Source organism: Pseudophryne corroboree, chromosome 4 (assembly GCF_028390025.1).
Source record: "Pseudophryne corroboree isolate aPseCor3 chromosome 4, aPseCor3.hap2, whole genome shotgun sequence".
Lineage (NCBI taxonomy): Eukaryota > Metazoa > Chordata > Amphibia > Anura > Myobatrachidae > Pseudophryne > Pseudophryne corroboree.
In genome coordinates, this window is record NC_086447.1 from 570204879 (window position 1) to 570224726 (window position 19848).

Below are 19848 nucleotides of genomic sequence, written 5' to 3' on the forward strand. Positions count from 1 at the left end.
GCGAACCTACCTAACTGGTGGTAGCTTGGGCTTCTTAGGCTACTGGACACCATTAGCTCCAGAGGGATCGCACACAGGACCCGACCTCGTCGTCCGGTCCCGGAGCCGCGCTGCCGTCCCCCTTACAGAGCCAGAAGCAAGAAGTGTCCGGAAAATCGGCGGCTGAAGACTTCTGTCTTCTCCAAGGTAGCGCACAGCACTGCAGCTGTGCGCCATTGCTCCTCATGCACACCACACAATCCGGTCACTGATGGGTGCAGGGCGCTGGGGGGGGGGGCGCCCTGAGCAGCAATATTAACACCTTGGCTGACAAAACTGACACCATATATAGCCCTAGAGGTTATATAGGTGTAAATTACCCCTGCCAGATTTACACAAACAGCGGGAGAAAGCCCGCCGAAAAAGGGGCGGAGCCATCTTCCTCAGCACACTGGCGCCATTTTCCCTCACAGCTCCGCTGGAAGGATCGCTCCCTGGCTCTCCCCTGCAGTCCTGCACTACAGAAAGAGAGGGGGGGGCAATAAATTTAGGCGCAGTATATATAATACAAGCAGCTATAGGGGAAAACACTCTGTATAGTGATATCCCTGTGTTATATAGCGCTCTGGTGTGTGCTGGCATACTCTCCCTCTGTCTCCCCAAAGGGCTTTGTGGGGTCCTGTCCTCTGTCAGAGCATTCTCTGTGTGTGTGCTGTGTGTCGATACTGCTGTGTTGACATGTATGATGAGGATAATGATGTGGAGGCAGAGCAAATGCCTGTGAATGTGATGTCACCCCCTGCGGGGTCGACACCTGTGTGGATGGACTTATGGAAGGAATTACGTGACAGTGTCAGCTCCTTACATAAAACGTTTGACGACATAGGACAGCCGGCTACTCAGCTTGTGCCTGTCCTAGCGTCTCAAATGTCATCAGGGGCTTTAAAACGCCCGCTACCTCAGATGGCAGACACAGATGTTGACACGGATACCGACTCCAGTGTCGATGACGATGAGACTAGTGTACCTTCCAATAGGGCCACCCGTTACATGATTGAGGCAATGAAAAATGTATTACACATTTCTGATAGTACCCCAGGTACCACAAAAAAGGGTATTATGTTTGGTGAGAAAAAACTACCAGTAGTTTTTCCTGCATCTGAGGAATTAAATGAGGTGTGTGAGGAAGCGTGGACTTCCCCCGATAAGAAATTGATAATTTCTAAACGGTTATTGGCAGCGTACCCTTTCCCGCCAGAGGATAGGTCACGTTGGGAAACACCCCCTAGGGTAGATAAAGCGCTTACACGTTTATCAAAAAAGGTGGCACTACCGTCTCCGGATACGGCCGCCCTAAAGGAACCTGCTGAGAGAAAGCAGGAGGCTACCCTAAAAGCTATATATACACACACGGGCATTATATTGCGACCAGCGATTGCATCGGCATGGATGTGCAGTGCTGCTGCTGCGTGGTCAGATTCCCTGTCGGATAATATTGATACTCTGGATAGGGACAATATTTTGCTGACAATAGAGCATATAAAAGACGCTGTCTTATACATGCGTGATGCACAGAGGGATATTTGCCGGCTGGCATCAAAAATAAGCGCAATGTCCATTGCCGCCAGAAAAAAGGCACATGGAAGTTTTGCCTTATAAGGGGAAAGCACCGTATTATCAAGTACATTCCTTTCGGCCCCATAAAAACAAGAGGGCTAGAGGCGCATCCTTTCTGCCGAGAGGCAAAGGTAGAGGGAAAAAACTGCAGCATACAGCCAGTTCCCAAGAGCAGAAGTCCTCCCCCGCGTCCGGTAAGTCCACAGCATGACGCTGGGGCTACACAGGCGGACCCGGGTATGGTGGGGGCCCGTCTCAGAAATTTCAGCCCACAGTGGGCTCTCTCACAGGTGGATCCCTGGATCCTTCAAGTAGCATCTCAGGGGTACAGGCTGGAATTCGAGGCATCTCCCCCCCGCCGTTTCCTAAAATCTGCCTTACCAGCAACTCCCTCTGCCAGGGAGGCAGTGTTGGTGGCTATCCAAAAACTGTATTCACAGCAAGTGATTGTCAAGGTACCCCTCCTTCAACAAGGAAAGGGTTACTATTCCACAATGTTTGTAGTACCGAAACCGGACGGTTCGGTGAGACCCATCTTAAATTTAAAATCCTTGAACACATATATCAAAAGATTCAAGTTCAAGATGGAATCGCTCAGGGCGGTTATTGCGAGCCTGGACGAGGGGAATTACATGGTCTCCCTGGACATCAAGGATGCCTACCTGCATGTCCCCATTTACCCTCCTCACCAGGAGTACCTCAGGTTTGTGGTACAGGACTGTCACTATCAGTTCCAGACGCTGCCGTTTGGGTTATCCATGGCACGAGGGTCTTTACCAAGGTAATGGCCGAAATGATGATACTCCTTCGGAAGAAGGGGGTTTTAATTATCCCGTACTTGGATGATCTCCTGATAAAGGCGAGGTCCAAGGAACAGTTGTTAGTGGGGGTAGCACTTTCTCGGGAAGTGCTGCAGCAGCACGGCTGGATTCTCAATATCCCAAAGTCACAGCTGGTCCCGACGACATGTCTTCTGTTCCTGAGAATGATTCTGGACACAGACCAGAAAAAAGTGTTTCTTCCAGTGGAAAAAGCCGAGGAGTTGTCATCTCTAGTCAGAAACCTCCTAAAACCAGGACAGGTGTCGGTACATCAATGCACGCGAGTCCTGGGAAAAATGGTAGCTTCGTACTAAGCAATTCCATTCGGAAGGTTCCACGCAAGGATTTTCCAGTGGGACCTGTTGGACCAATGGTCCGGGTCGCATCTCCAGATGCAGCAGCGGATAACCCTGTCGGCAAGGACCAGGGTGTCACTACTGTGGTGGCTGCAGAGGGCTCATCTACTAGAGGGCCGCAGATTCAGAATACAGGACTGGGTCCTGGTGACCACGGATGCCAGCCTTCTGGGCTGGGGAGCAGTCACACAGGGAAGAAATTTCCAAGGGCTGTGGTCAAATCAGGAGATTTCACTACACATAAATATCCTGGAGCTAAGAGCCATTTACAATGCCCTATGCCAAGCAAGTCCCCTGCTTCAAAACAAACCGGTTCTGATACAATCAGACAACATCACGGTGGTCGCCCATGTAAACAGACAGGGCGGCACAAGAAGCAGGAGGGAAATGGCAGAAGCCACAAGGATTCTCCGATGGGCGGAAAATCACGTGCTAGCACTGTCAGCAGTGTTCATTCCGGGTGTGGACAACTGGGAAGCAGACTTCCTCAGCAGACACGACCTTCACCCGGGAGGGTGGGGGCTTCATCCAGAAGTCTTCCGATTGATTGTAAACCGTTGGGAAAGACCACAGGTGGATATGATGGCGTCCCGCCTCAACAAAAAGCTAAAAAGATATTGCGCCAGGTCAAGGGACCCTCAGGCGATAGCTGTGGACGCTCTAGTGACACCGTGGGTGTACCAGTCGGTTTACGTGTTTCCCCCTCTGCCTCTTATTCCCAAGGTGCTGAGAATAATATGAAGGGGAAGAGTGAGAACTATACTCGTGGTTCCAGATTGGCCATGAAGAACTTGGTACCCGGAACTTCAAGAGATGCTCTCAGAGGACCTATGGCCTCTACTGCTAAGGCGGGACCTGCTGCAGCAGGGGCCCTGCCTGTTCCAAGATTTACCGCGGCTGCGTTTGACGGCATGGCGGTTGAACGCCGGATCCTGAAGGAAAAGGGTATTCCGGAGGAAGTCATTCCTACCCTGATCAAGGCCAGGAAGGATGTGACTGCAACCCACTATCACCGCATTTGGCGGAAATATGTGGCTTGGTGTGAGGCCAGGAAGGCCCCAACGGAGGAATTTCAACTGGGTCGTTTCCTGCATTTCCTGCAAGCAGGGGTGACGATGGGCCTCAAATTGGGGTCCATTAAGGTCCAGATTTCAGCTCTGTCGATTTTCTTTCAAAAGGAACTGGCTTCGTTGCCTGAAGTTCAGACTTTTGTCAAGGGAGTTCTGCATATTCAGCCTCCTTACGTGCCTCCTGTGGCACCTTGGGATCTCAATGTGGTTTTGGGATTCCTGAGGTCACATTGGTTCGAGCCACTTAAAACCGTGGATTTGAAATATCTCACGGGGAAAGTGGTCATGTTGTTGGCCCTGGCTTTGGCCAGGCATGTGTCAGATTGGCGGCTTTGTCGTGTAAAAGCCCTTATCTGATTTTCCATATGGATAGGGCAGAGTTGAGGACTCGTCCTCAGTTTCTCCCGAAGGTGGTATCAGCGTTTCACTTGAACCAACCTATTGTGGTGCCTGCGGCTACTAGGGACTTGGAGGATTCCAAGTTGCTGGACGTAGTCAGGGCCCTGAAAATTTATGTTTCCAGGACGGTTGGAGTCAGGAAAACTGATTTGCTGTTTATCCTGTATGCACCCAATAAGCTGGGTGCTTCTGCTTCTAAGCAGACCATTGCTCGCTGGATTTGTAACACTATTCAGCTTGCGCATTCTGCGGTAGGACTACCGCAGCCAAAATCAGTAAAAGCCCACTCCACAAGGAAGGTGGGCTCATCTTGGGCGGCTGCCCGAGGGGTCTCGGCACTGCAACTTTGCCGAGCGGCTACTTGGTCAGGGTCTAACACTTTTGCTAAATTTTACAAATTTGATACTCTGGCTGAGGAGGACCTTGAGTTTGCTCATTCGGTGCTGCAGAGTCATCCGCACTCTCCCGCCCGTTTGGGAGCTTTGGTATAATCCCCATGGTCCTTACGGAGTCCCCAGCATCCACTAGGACGTCAGAGAAAATAAGAATTTACTCACCGGTAATTCTATTTCTCGTAGTCCGTAGTGGATGCTGGGCGCCCATCCCAAGTGCGGATTGTCTGCAATACTTGTAATTAGTTATTGTTCCACAAATCGGGTTGTTATTGCGAGCCATCTGTTCAGAGGCTCCGTTGTTATCATACTGTTAACCGGGGTTCATATCACGAGTTGTACGGTGTGATTGGTGTGGCTGGTATAAGTCTTACCCGGGATTCAAAATCCTTCCTTATTGTGTCAGCTCTTCCGGGCACAGTATCTTAACTGAGGTCTGGAGGAGGGTCATAGGGGGAGGAGCCAGTGCACACCAGATAGTCCTGAATCTTTCTTTAATTGTGCCCAGTCTCCTGCGGATCCGTCTATTCCACATGGTCCTTACGGAGTCCCCAGCATCCACTACGGACTACGAGAAATAGAATTACCGGTGAGTAAATTCTTATTTTTTTTTACTGGCTGAGGTAATTTAGTGCTTAAAATGGAGTCAGATCCACTTTAAGGCTTTGTTTGCCAGTATGGGTACTGTGTACAGTGTACTTAGATGCAGTTGTGTACTGAGTCTGGAGACGTAGTCCGCACTGTTAGAAGCCATGCATCTCCATACCCTCATGCCACCATGATGGCCGGCGACCCGCTAACCGGGATGTCGGCTTAGTACTCACCACTCTTCACTCTTCTGGCTCTGTTAGGGGTGGCGGCGTGCTGCGGGACTGTATGCTCGCCATGGTGGCGCTTGAGAATAGTTCCCTCAGGAGCTAGTGTCCTGTCAGCGTGGAATGGGACCATTAACCCGTCAAGAGGTTGGGCCGTTCTCCACCCTAAGTCCCATCCAGTCCTGCCAGAAAACAACAAACAGATAAAATAAATGCAGAAAACTCTTCAGGAGCTTCCATAAGCATGACCGGCTCCTCTGGGCACATTTTCTAAACTGAGTCTGGTATGAGGGGCAAAGAGGGAGGAGCCAGCGCACACTTTCAAATTCTTAAAGTGCCCAAGGCTCCTAGAGAACCCGTCTATACCCCATGGTACTAAATGGATCCCCAGTATCCTCTAGGACATAAGAGAAAGTATGCAAAAGTCGCAGAAGGCATCTATTGTAAAACAAAATGCCTACTGCCGGCTTTTCTGATCTGTTGTCTGCATGTGAAGATGTAGCATTGGATAAACATTGCCACCATCTGTAACAGCATTGGACCTTCGATTAACCCTCCAGATGTCCAGCAAATCTATGCTGATGGGCAAGTATACCTGAGAATGCCACCACTGGTTTCAGCACACCCAGAAAATGGGGTCAACATGCCCCCATCATCTGAAACACTTCCCGTAGATGTCCCAAATCATCTGTAGCCTGTTCATCAGGCTGCGGCTAACAAGACACTGTGTCCAGGGTCGCAGCACCATTGTGAGACATGCACACTGAAGATCCGGTGCATGTGCAGTCCCAAAATTATTAGTCAGCCCCTATGAATGCCCTCAATTTTATTTATTTTGTCTAGGAAAAGTGAAGATTTATTTTTACTTTGTGATTTAGAGTTGAGAAAGTTTGTCCACAAATTTAAAATTGGTCCTCCATCTGCATTGCAACATAAGTTTAACAAAGTGAAAAATTGAACCTCCTACCTGGACCTCCTCCTAAATGAGAACCAGGGCTGTGTCTAGCCAATTTGGCTCCCAGTGCGAGATTTCAAAATGCCACCCCCCCATTGACATAAAAAAAATGTGCCCCCCCATAGCCATAAAAGAAAAAGTAAGCACTCCCAGCAAGGGGGCATGGCCTTATTGAAATGGGCGTGGTCTCATTAAAATGGGCATGGCCTCATCTGATATCATCACGGCCACCACAGGGAAAAAAATAAATAATCAAAAGTCCCCATTTTACACAGTACGGCAGGCAAGAGTCCCCATTTTACACATTACAGCAGGCACGTGTCCCCATTTTACACATTACGGCAGGCAGTGTCCCCATTTTACACAGTACGGCAAGCAAGAGTCCCCATTTAAACATTACGGCAGGCACGTGTCCCCATTTTACACATTACAGCAGGCATGTGTCTCCATTTTTACACATTACGACAGGCAAGTGTATCCATTTTACACAGTATGGCAGGCACGTGTCCCCATTTTACACATTACGGCAGGTATGTGTCCCCATTTTACACATTACAGCAGGCACGTGTCCCCATTTTAACATTATGGCAGGCTAGTGTCCCCATCTTACACAGTATGGCAGGCAAGAGTCCCCATTTAAACATTACGGCAGGCACGTGTCCCCATTTTACACATTACGACAGGCAAGTGTCCCCATTTTACACAGTATGGCAGGCACGTGTCCCCATTTTACACAGTATGGCAGGCATGTGTCCCCATTTTACACAGTACGGCAAGCAAGAGTTCCCATTTTACACATTACGGCAGGCACGTGTCCCCATTTTACACAGTGCGGCAGGCAAGTGTCCCCATTTTACACAGTGCGGCAGGCAAGTGTCCCCATTTTACATAGTACGCAGGCAAGTGTCCCCATTTTACACAGTACACAGGCAAGTGTCCCCATTTTACACAGTGCAGCAGGCAAGTGTCCCCATTTTACACAGTGCAGCAGGCAAGTGTCCTCATTTTACACAGTACGCAGGCAAGAGTCCCCATTTTACACAGTACAGCAGGCAAGTGTCCCCATTTTACGCAGTGCGGCAGGCAAGTGTCCCATTTTATGCAGTACAGCAGGAAAGTGTCAAGTGGGTGGAAGGAAGAGAGAGGGGGGGGGGGAGAGAGGGACTACTTACATATGAACAGGATCTTCCCGCTCTTTAGGCTGCCTCCTCCTTCTAGCTTGGCTCCCCCTCCTCTTCTCATCAGTACAGTACTCATGTTCGGGCGGCGGAGTTTCGTGGAATGACGCGATTGCGTCCTGACGCAACCTCATCATTCCATAAAACTCCGCCCCCCGAGCAGGAGTACTTGGGAAGAGGGAGGAGGGGGAGACAAGGCCTTGCAAAGTGCCGCAGCGGGCGCCCCGTGCGGTTGGATGGCTCGCCTGCTGCAAGAAACGGCACTGATGAGAACCGTTGTAATAAATATTATTTTTGTATTATTTTGAATTATAATTGCTTATTGTACTTGTCTCAATATTATTAGAAAACGAATGATAAGCTTTAGTAGCAACCATCATATTAATTTTTAAGTTTACAATACGTGCTTGAAAAGTGCTTCAAAGCCTTATGCTATAGAGATAAATAACCTTTATAGTATTATCAGCTTTTTAATAGAATTAGTACTGGATGATCGAACCTTCAACTTAACTGACTCTTATTTGACCCCTGTTTTTTTCTCTGTGGGAGCAGCAACTGATCTCATTTTCTTTCCTGTAATGTATAGGGGTACTAAGAATGATGCAATGCAATCAATTCTGTATAGTTTAGTCCTCACTGCACTTGCACCTGATGAGAAAATATGCATTAGGTATTACAAAGATTGTAAAACACAGCTGTTGCATTAATACCTAAGCTACAGTATAGAAATGTTTATACATTAGGATTTGATCACAGCCATGTGCGTTTAACTTGCCAAAAGAGAATGAAAGCTAATACTTTGAATTTTGTTCATCAATGAAATAGCTTATTTTGCAAATAAGTTTAACAATAATGCATTTAAACTGCATTAACCTTTCTGTATAATTAAAAGTAATTTATATCTGTAACTAACAATACCATGTAATATACATATGAGTTTGTTATATAGACAGTATTTTATATGACAATTATTGCTGTTACTGTATTTCAGCTGATATGATGCTCATGGGTTTTATGTGATGGGCTGTTTTCTTTATTTGTGACAATTACATTTTATATTATCCAAATAACTACTACAGGTTAAGTATCCCATATCCAAATATTCCGAAATACAGAATATTTCGAAATATGGAATTTTCTGAGAGTGAGAAAGTGATGGCTCAATGTATTCAAAGTTTGTTTAATTCACAAAGTTATTAGAACTATTGTATTAAATGACCTTCAGGATGTGTGTATAAGGCAGGCTTGCCTACCCTCCCGCATTCAGCGGGAGGCTCCCGATTTTCAGATGAGCCTCCCGCTGCCCCAGAAACCCTGACAGCCCTCCCGGTTTTTAAGGCTCCTTGTCTGATTATATGTACCGCGCATGCGCGAGCCCGGAAGATCGGGGGGCGTGGCCAGCACGGGAGACTTCCTGGCCGTCCACCGCAGGGTTGTGTGTCCTGCACACTGCAGCAGGGCTCTGCTTCTGCTTTCCTGCGACTTGCTCCTCCCACCACACTCAGGGCTGTAGCGTGGATCAGCCCAGCAGCAGCAGCAGCAGCAGCAGCCTCAGCTTCTGCTCTTCACCTCTCACAGGCGATGTGTGCACTGCCACTGTGCTGTCTCCCACACTGTCAGGGGTCAGCTCCCAGCCTTTACTAGAAGGAGCAACATACACAACAGGTGAGAGCTAGGGGTAACAAGGGGGAATGGAGGCTGTGGGTAATGTGTGTATGATGCAGTTCAGTGTGGGTCTAATATGGGGGGAGGGGGGGGGGGCTGTGCTGTGTAGTGTACTGTATGCTGTGTATAATGTAATATGGGGGAGGGGGGGCTGTGTAGTGTACTGTATGCTGTGTATAGTGTAATATGGGGGGAGGGGGGGGTTGTGTAGTGTACTGTATGCTGTGTATAATGTAATATGGGGGGAGGGGGGCCTGTGTAGGGTACTGTATGCTGTGTTTAAAGTAATGTGGGGGAGGGGGTCTTTATGCTGTGGTTAATGTAATGTACTGGATGTAATATGGGGGAGGGGGGCTATGTACGGTATGCTGTGTATAATGTAATGTGGGGGGAGGGGATCTGTGTGTGCAGCAGACTTACCTACCCTCCCGCATTCAGCTGGAGGCTCCCGGTTTTGACCTCAACCTCCCGCTGCCCCGCAAATCTGCCCTGTTCTCCCGTTTTTTAAACTATTTTTGTGGGAATATGTGGACTGCGCATGCGCCAGTTGGGAAGTACCGTGTGCGGGGCCTGGATGTTGCTTAATTGCTGGCCACCGCGGGGTTATTGGTGCGCAGCTGGCAGGGAGGCTGTGTGCGTGGCGGCAGCAGAGTCCCCAGCAGTGGAGGCAGCGGAGAACCCAGCTGCGGCGGCAGCAGAGTCCCCAGCAGCGGCGGCAGTGGAGACCCCAGCAGCGGAGACCCGGAGACCCCAGCAGCGGCAGCAGTGGAGACTCCAGCAGCGGCAGCAGTGGAGACCCCAGCAGCGGCAGCAGTGGAGACCCCAGCAGCGGAGACCCCAGCAGCGGCGGCAGTGGAGAACCCAGCAGCGGCAGCAGTGGTGGCAGTGGAGACCCCAGCAGCCGCGGCAGTGGAGACCCCAGCAGCGGCAGCAGTGGTGGCAGTGGAGACCCCAGCAGCGGTTGCAGTGGAGACCCCAGCAGCGGAGACCCCAGCAGTGGTGGCAGCGGATACCCCAGCAGTGGTGGCAGTGGAGACCCCAGCAGCGGAGACCCGGAGACTCCATCAGTAGCGGCTGCAGAGACCTCATCACCAGTGGCGGCAGCAGCACAGAATGTAAGGTATCCAAAAATGCCAGCCTGCGTCTTGGATGGGGCCCATGTGGCTGGGGTGGGGAGAGCAGGGCAGGGCTGAAGAAAATTAACAAAGTGGGTGCTGAGTGATTACATGTTATTGCTGCTTGCAGGCCCAAGCTGACTATCACTCATCCTAGGGGGAGCGCTGACAGTATTATAGGAACAGGGATAGTGTCAGACTTACAAGGTTATAGGGATAGAGTCAGCGTTATAGGGATAGTGTCAGCATTATAGGGATAGGGTCAGTGTTATAGGGATAGTATAGGGATAGGGTCAGCGTTATAGGGATAGGGTCAGTGTTATAGGGATAGTGTCAGCATTATAGGGATAGGGTCAGTGTTATAGGGATAGTGTCAGCATTATAGGGATAGGGTCAGTGTTATAGGGATAGTGTCAGCATTATAGGGATAGGGTCAGTGTTATAGGGATAGTGAATAAATTATGAAAGCGCTGTCCAATAACTAAGAGTATTTATTAAACAATTAAGATCAACCATAAAATCACATTTAAAACCACATATACTCAATATTTCTTTTACTTAACACTCTCTTTCAGAGATCATACAAGACAGTAAAAGCACTGCATGTAACAATTTCAGCTGTACGGGGGGGATACACTTGCAATATCAGCATACTATGTTGCTATTATTTAAAATGAATGTATCCACACCAATACAATTCTCCACAATATGCGTTGGGATAATTCTGCGGTCTCTTGTGACTAATGAATATTACATTTTAAATGACCGCTCCAAACAATTCCAGAGGATAGCAATATTGATATGCCCCAATCTTTGGGATAATATTCTTGATTTTAACTCCTCCCACTGGAAGAGTTCTTATCACAGTCACTATATGAAAGTTGAAACTTGGATACGCTTGCCGAATGAATAGCTCTCCTGCTTTGGAGAGGCAGGTCCAGTTCCAATTGATGGTACGGACGGGCGTCCCAGTCGGAGGCTAACGGCTGGCGTGCCGTTCCTGGTCCTACTACTTTGTGCACTCCCCGGCTTCACTGCCCTAGGGATGACTACAGGAGTAGCTAGTTCAGCAATATGTTATGGCGGCCGCGCCTTTGGCTGGGCTCTCGTCCCTGTCGCACAGCGTCTATTCACTGGAGATAGGAGAGGGGCCATGCCAGCAGCTCACAGAGCGCTGGGCATGCCCCCTCAGTGACGAAAATGGGGTGTGGATCACGTTTGTGGGCCCTCCCGTGAAGTCACGCCCTTTTAATAAGCCACACCCCTTTTGCGTGTGCGCGCTTCGCGCGCGCAGATGTCACTCTTTCAGAGCAACAATAGTTGGGAGATATGCCATATAGTCACTGGAGTGAGCGCCTAACAATGAAGGACACGCCCCATTATGGCAATAGACACACCCATAGGTGGAGTTAGACACACCCTTTGGGTCGGGCATGACATGAAGCTTCTGCTTACACCTACAATCTCCCTGAAACTAGTTTTCAAAAGTAGGCAAGTATGGTATAAGGTGTATATGAAACATAAATGAATTGTGTGTATGTACACAAACTTTGTTTAATGCACACAGTTATTAAAAATATTGGCTATAATTACCTTCAGGCTGTGTGTATAAGGTGTATATGAAACATAAATGTATTCTGTGCTTAGACTTGGGTCCCATCGCCATGATATCTCATTATGGTATGCAATTATTCCAAAATAAGGAAAAATCCGATATCCGAAATACTTCTGGTCACAAGCATTTTGGATAAGGGATACTCAACCTGTAGTAGAATATGTGGTTGCTATGCAAAGGACTCTTAAATTAAGCAGAGTTTACCATTAATGTAACATCTCAAAAAAAGCACAGGTGTTGATGGCACATAGTGTATAATTTGGCACTTTTGGACATTCCCATCTCTGGGTTGTCACTGAAGCTTGTTCAAGATGCTGTAAAACACCAATGGTACTGCTATCTAGGAGACAGGATGTTGGCTAAAAATAAAATATTTACAGTAACTGGAGTTATGCTGCAAATATTCAGAAAGTGATTTTCCCCTCAAAATCATCAGGTTTGTACACAAATATTTACGTTAAAATATATTTTTTAATCTATAAGATTATTATCAGATTCTGAATATACAGATGTAGCCACTGTTATCTTGACTGGCTGAGGCGTTTGTCCCGATCAGGCATACGCAGCATACCGGGACGCAGGGAGGCGCGCCTAGTCACAGAGAGGCATGCCCAATCGCACTGAGGCAGACAGAGCATTTGGCGTTACCTTTACGTGTAATATGTGCGATCATCCACCAGATGTTGCTTTTTACAATCACTACTGCGCATGCGTGTGGTCTCCCGTAAAATACAATACTGAAATATATAGTAAGGACTACTTTACTCAGGCGTCTCATTACGCTGCATACAGTAAATACTCATTACGCTGCATTATTTAATACAGTATATACGGTACAGATGCAAATAGTACAGCATACAGTATATGATCCATTTACAGTACTTTATGAATATATGTAAGCGTCCAAGTCCCGCAGGCAAAACAACATAAAACCAGTAGTGTCACTGTCGCAAATGGACGTGTTAGAAATTCACTATTGCCTCTTGAGATTAGGAATATTGTACAGTATGTTAGCGTCCTAATCCCGTAGCCATTACAGCATAATCAAAACCGATGGATTTATTCATCTGTCTGCGGCGAAGTGGTGAATTGTTCCGAATCCTATACTCAGAGTCCCAGGTTCGATTCCTAAAGTATGAATGCATGTTAGTTTTTTCCAGACATTTTTTTTTTTTATTCACATAAACCAGGGCAAAACTGCAGGAGCGGTTCTACTGTTAAGGTTTTCTATGCACCGTACAGTACACATACAATTCTGTAGCAGGGCAGACTCAATAGAAATGGCTACCACCTGTGACTCCTTGCCCCATGGAGGCCCTAGGCTACGGAGCAAGTAACAGCACAGATTTTGCAGGCTACGGGGCAATGCTGAAGGAGCGTCACAATCCCCTAGCTAAAATACTGTACACAGGGGCGATAGGGATAAGCGAGGTCTATGCACATTACGGTACACCGGACTCAATCGCATAGCACACTGGCAAAATTTCCACCGCCATATTCATCTCAGCTGCAAATCCACTCAAAAGGTTACTCTGTTGCAGGATCATCCATATTGATACTTTTTTTAATTTCTTTTCTGACAACTACAATATAGGACTATCCTCCTGTTTAATAGCCCACCAGTTAAACAGCATATTCAGTGACACACATTGATACAAACTTATTTGTATTGATCAATTTATATTTAATATTTATTATTTATTTATATTTATTTGAATTGTTTCAACCTCTGTCTCTCCTCCGGTACTCTCTCATCTGGCTGATGGTGGCCCTGGACACAGACATTGTGCTTGTACTCAGACTAAATCACCATCACAACAGACAGTAGAAGTACCCCCCCCACACACACTCTCTCATCTGGACATTTGTGACCGGGCCCTACAAGCCCTGTCTCCATTTAGTACAGAAAGTAGAAGTGTTTCCCTCCTATTTCCTGAATTAATCGGCCCACGGCCATACTATCCTGAATGCGCCCGATCACATTCGATCTTGGAAGCTAAGCAGGTATGGCCTGGTGAGTACGTGGATGGGAGACCTCCAGGGAATACTAGGTGCTGTGGGCCATTTTTTCAGGAGATCTTCACACTATTTTTATCTCATTCTTTGAACATTCAGTAAATAGTTTCTCAACCTGATCAGGAGAAGCTTGCCACACAAGCCCTTTTACCAATCAGTACAGAAAGTAGAAGTATTTCCCTCCCATTTCCTGATTTAATCGGCCCACGGCCATACTATCCTGAATGCGCCCGATCACGTCCGATCTTGGAAGCTAAGCAGGTATGGCCTGGTCAGTACGTGGATGGGAGACCTCCAGTGAATACCAGGTGATGTGGGCCATTTTTTCTCAGGAGATTTTCACACCACTTCTATCTTATTCTCTGAACTTTCAGATAATTAATTTCTTAACCATATCAGGAGAAGCTTGTTATACATTCTGACCCTTTCTGTGACCATGTGGATATTGTGATTTCTAAACAAATATCCAATAATAACAACAATATTTTCACCTGCCACATTTTGAACCGTATTTGGTACAACGGCAATCAAGATTTTTATACCATTTTTGTTCACCTAGAGTTATTCTATTTATAGCTTACACATTAAAAGTTAAGTTTTAATAACACATCATAGTGGAAGGACTCAAACGGGTCCTTCCCTTCATCATTTATTCTTTATCATATCCAATACAAGAGTGCTTCCACACAAGGTTATTTTGTCTTTCTCTTGTTTCTTCCTGTAGGTTAACTAAAATCCATGGGAGCACCACCAAAACCTAGTACTATTTAGGATTTACCATAATAGTCAGCATTTTGGTCTCTGCATATACTTTTTCATTTATTCAAAATCCTTATTTTTTCAAGCTGGTGCAGATCCACAACTTTCTTTTCTACAGAATTTCCACCGCCCCTGAACCCCCACCACGTGGCAGGCAGCGCTCAGATATGGAGTGAGAGATGGCATAAATTTTGCAGGCTACGGTGCAATGCTGAAGGAGCATCACAATCCCCTAGCTAAAATACTGTACACAGGGGCGATAGGGATAAGCGAGGTCTATACATATTACGGTACACCGGACTCGATCGCATAGCACTCTGGCAAAATGTCAGCTGCCCCTGAACCCCACCACGTGGCAGGCAGCGCTTGGATATGGAGTGAGAGATGGCATAAATTTTGCAGGCTACGGGGCAATGCTGAAGGAGCATCACAATCCCCTAGCTAAAATAACAGTACACAGAGGCAATGAGGTCCTGTAGAATGATCAAATAATAAATGCTGTATAATGAACAGTGGCCCTCATTCCGAGTTGTTCGCTCGGTATTTTTCATCGCATCGCAGTGAGAATTCTCTTAGTGCGCATGCGTAATGTTCGCACTGCGCATGCGTCAAGTAACTTTACTAAGAAGAAAGTAATTTTACTCACGGCTTTTTAGTCGCTCCGGAGAACGCATTGTGATTGACAGGAAATGGGTGTTACTGGGCGGATGTACGGCGTTTTAGGGGCGTGTGGCTGGAAACGCTACCGTTTCCGGAAAAAACGCAGGCGTGTCTGGAGAAACGGTGGGAGTGCTTGGGCGAACGCTGGGTGTGTTTATGACGTCAGCCGGGACCGAAAAGCACTGAATTGATCGCACAGGCAGAGTAAGTCTGGAGTTACTCAGAAACTGCTAACTCGGTTTTGAACGCAATATTGCGAATACATCGGTCGCACATTTAAGATGTTTAGATTCACTCCCAGTAGGCGGCGGCTTAGCGTGTGTAACTCTGCTATAATCGCCTTGCGAGCGAACAACTCGGAATGAGGGCCAGTATACAGACCCAAAACATGGAGTTTAAGCAACAGTGTGGTTTATTAAAGTCAGGGTCAAGTCCCCTAGCCATTAGGGCTTAATATAAAACCAATGGCAAGGGATCACTGCTTACTGTACATTTAGACATGAGCTTGTGTACAGTATCTGTCATAAGGTGTTTTTTTCACTGACACTATTATTTTTTCTATTGTAATATACAGAGCCGGCAAACTAGCCAAACGGGGCACAAGCAGCTTCTACTGAATAAAATGAGATGCTACATGCCTATATTCTATGTGTGACTGCGGCTCTATGAAATGAAATATGAAAATGTAAATATGAAAAGCATTGCTAATGTGCGGCATTATGTGTATAAGGTGTACTACAATATTTTCTGGCGTAACATAAAGAAAGGGCACTACTGCATGGTCTAATGTAAATAAAGATCAATGTGGTGTGGTGTAATGTGAATAAGGGGCAATACTGTGAGGAGTAATGTGGTACTATCATATGATGTAACGAGAATAAGAGACACTATTGTATGATACAATGTGAATAAAGTTGCAGTACTGTGTTGTGTCATTTCAACTGGGGGAATTATTGTGTTGCCATGCCCCTTCCCAGCAAGAACATGCACCGTTTTGGGCTGGCACTAAATGTGCACACTGTTCCTATTTAAAATATAGGGGGTAGGAGCACCAAAATGTGTGATGGTGCTGGGAAAGGGGTGCAGGGTTTGAGGCGGAACTAGCATCTGTGCAAGGGGGCATCAGCCAAAATCTAGCCTAGGGCATCATGTTGGTCAGATACAGCTCTGGTAATACTGTATACTGTACTGTTACTGTACTTTGCATTCAATAGAGATACTGTTTGCACACAGGTTTTACATGAATCATTGGCAATGCTGCAGGAGTGTCTCTAAAATATACCACGACTATGAGTGGGGATACAGTAGGTAAGTTCTGTCACCATAAGCTGTCTGCTGTGTATAGCAGATTTCCATCTGGGATGCATTTGTGTGTTTGTAATAACAAAAATAATTTTACTGTACATTTAGTGTATACAGTATTTCTCCCCCATAACGGCACATCATACTGTACATTTACCCCCATGTACTGTACCGTACCATACTGTATAATGGAATATTTATTGGAAAAGCATCAATATTAATGTAAAAAAAAGTATTTATTACAACATCCGATTCCATGTACTGTACTGATCAAAAATGTACAGTATTCTTATTTAGGACTTATAAAAATGAAAATAAATGTTCATACACATCAATAACATTATTACTGTATAGTATAATGTATACTATTGTACATTATCTTATGCAATAATCATACAAAGGCAATTTTATAAACATTTTTAATAATGCATCAATTTTAAATTTTAAACAGAAAATACAGTACAGAACTACATATTTTTGGCTTGACCATTTCTTTCGACTATAACAGGTAATACTTTATACAGGTGATTTATATAATTATTACAATGTTCAGGTGTGGGTACTTCTAGCCAAAATTTCTGTATCCCATCCAACAGCTGCTGTTTTGTTGTTGGCTTCGCAACACTCCTAATGTATCTCTTCAATTGAGCCCACACTAATTCAATTGGATTCATGTCTGGTGATCTAAAAAAATAAAAATAGAGTACAGAAAAAAATGTTAGTCAATTAATGACGTTAAATAGAGAAAATGAAACATATGGTTTTGTACTGTTTATTAACCCAAAAAATACATTTACAGTACTAGAGTGCTATCCAAAATTTTACTTGTACAGTGTTGAAAGAATACTCACTCTGGTGGTGTGCACTCCCATTTCATACCTTTCTCTTCCATAAATTTGGCTGAGGCGGAGTGTTTAGGATCATTGTCTTGGAATATCCTATGGTGAGTTGGGTAATATTTATTCACGAATGGCACCATACATCCCTCTACTATTGTTTCTTGGAAAAATTTCTTATCGATGATCCCTACAGAAATAAAAAAATGTTGTTCATTAATAAGCAACTCATTTTATTGTGCAGTTACATGTACTCTACAGTACAGCATGTATTTTTACAGAACACAGGCACAGAATAAAGTATAGTACTGTACCTTTGAAAAATAATAGGGGACCAGCTCCTAATCATGATATGCCTCCCCATACATGGACTTTCAATGGATGCTTTGGGCGTGGTTTTAATGAGATATGGTTCCGTTCCCAGAATGACATTCTGGAGAACCGCTCAAGGGCAACAGACAATTCATCTGCGAAAATGACATCATGAAATGTTTCACCACTCTCAATCCATCGCGTGCCTGTTCAACTCTCTTTTCTTTATTCACATCTCTTATCATGGAAGAGCCAAAAATAATGAATCAGATACAGTAATGAAAGAGATTACTGTATATACAGTAGACTGTATGTGCAGTATACTGTATTATATACCTACTGTATATATTAAACTGTATATACATTACAGTATATACACAGTACTATATATATATATATATATATATATATATATACACACACACACACACACACACACACACACACACACACACACACAGTATACAGTATATAATCATCACAATAAGCTGGCAATGCTTCATTGCTGTCTCTGAGTGCCTACAGGTATCTCTTTTGGGAGATTAAATATATATATACATACGCACATACTGTATATACTGTATACAGTATAAAGTACACACTCTGTATAATGATTTATGGCATTGTTATATCACTTATCAAGGGATTATTAACAGTGAATAAGTGTGCATTAACTGTATGGTTTATACTGCTTTCAGTATTTTACCTTGTTGCGCCAAAGGTCCATCACATTTTCCGTCGCATCCTTCTGACGCTGGTGGCCGATATGTCCAGGTCATACTTGGAATGGAGAATTTGTTTTATTTGCAAAGCAGTACGCTCATCATCCTCACAAGTAAGTTCCTCCACAATTTGTTGCACTCTCCTACAGTACAACACAGTATGAAAAATATGAATTAATGAACAGCACAATCACAGTTAGATGAAGTGTTATTTTTTTATTTCCAAAAAATTGTCTATTGTATAGAGCAAGTCATTTAAACATTACAGTACTGTACAGTACGTACCATATGCATTTTGGAGGAAATACAAAACTGGGCGTTGTTCTCTCGAAAGCATGATAGCGCACCGTTTCTAAAGTGACTATAATGACACTTTCCTTGAGCCATGCATGGATCTCTTTGATGGTTTTATTTTCTTTTTTCATGTTGGCGATTATCTTGCTCATAGTTTTGTTGAAAGTTACTGGCATGTTGTCCAACTGTAATTCCTGTATGGAGAAAAAACATTTGTGAATACTGTAGTCTAAAATTTACACATCTGAAAATTTGCAAGAGTTTTATGATAAAAGTTAATACTGTACATGTTTACTATACAGTAGAGATGAGCGGGTTCGGTTTGTCAAGATACGAACCCCCCGAACTTCACCTATTTTACACGGTTCCGAGGCAGCCTCGGATCTTCCCGCCTTGCTCTATTAACCCGAGCGCGCCCGAACGTCATCATCCCGCTGTCGTATTCTCGCGGGATTCGTATTCTATATAAGGAGCCGCGCGTCGCCGCCATTTTCACTCGTTCTTTGGAGATGATAGCGAGAGGACGTGGCTGCGTTCTCTCAGCTTCTGTGTTCACTGTTCAGTGTGCTGCAAATATCTGTGCTCAGTGTGCTGCAAATATCTGTGCTCAGTGTGCTGCAAATATCTACGTTCTCTGCCTGAAAATGCTCCATATCTGTGCTGCATTGTAGGAGGACAGTGCAGAATTTTGCTGACCACCAGTGTATATATACTGTATATATATATATATATATATATATCAGTACGGTACAGTAGGCCGTTGCTCTACCTCTGTGTCGTCAAGTGTACTATCCATCCATACCTGTGCTGCATTTTAGTTGTGCGCAGTATATAGTAGGAGGACAGTGCAGAATTTTGCTGACCACCAGTATATATATATAGCAGTACGGTACAGTAGTCCATTGCTCTTCCTCTGTGACGTCAAGTATACCATCCATATCTGTGCTGCATTGTAGTTGTGCGCAGTATA

General features: G+C 45.3%; 2 pseudogenes; both read left to right on the forward strand.

The window, feature by feature from the left end:
- Positions 1–13922: 13922 nt before the first annotated feature.
- LOC134912121 (5S ribosomal RNA) lies at positions 13923–14040 on the forward strand (annotated as a pseudogene).
- A 155-nt stretch (positions 14041–14195) lies between these two features.
- Positions 14196–14313, forward strand: LOC134913065 (5S ribosomal RNA; annotated as a pseudogene).
- Positions 14314–19848: the final 5535 nt, after the last annotated feature.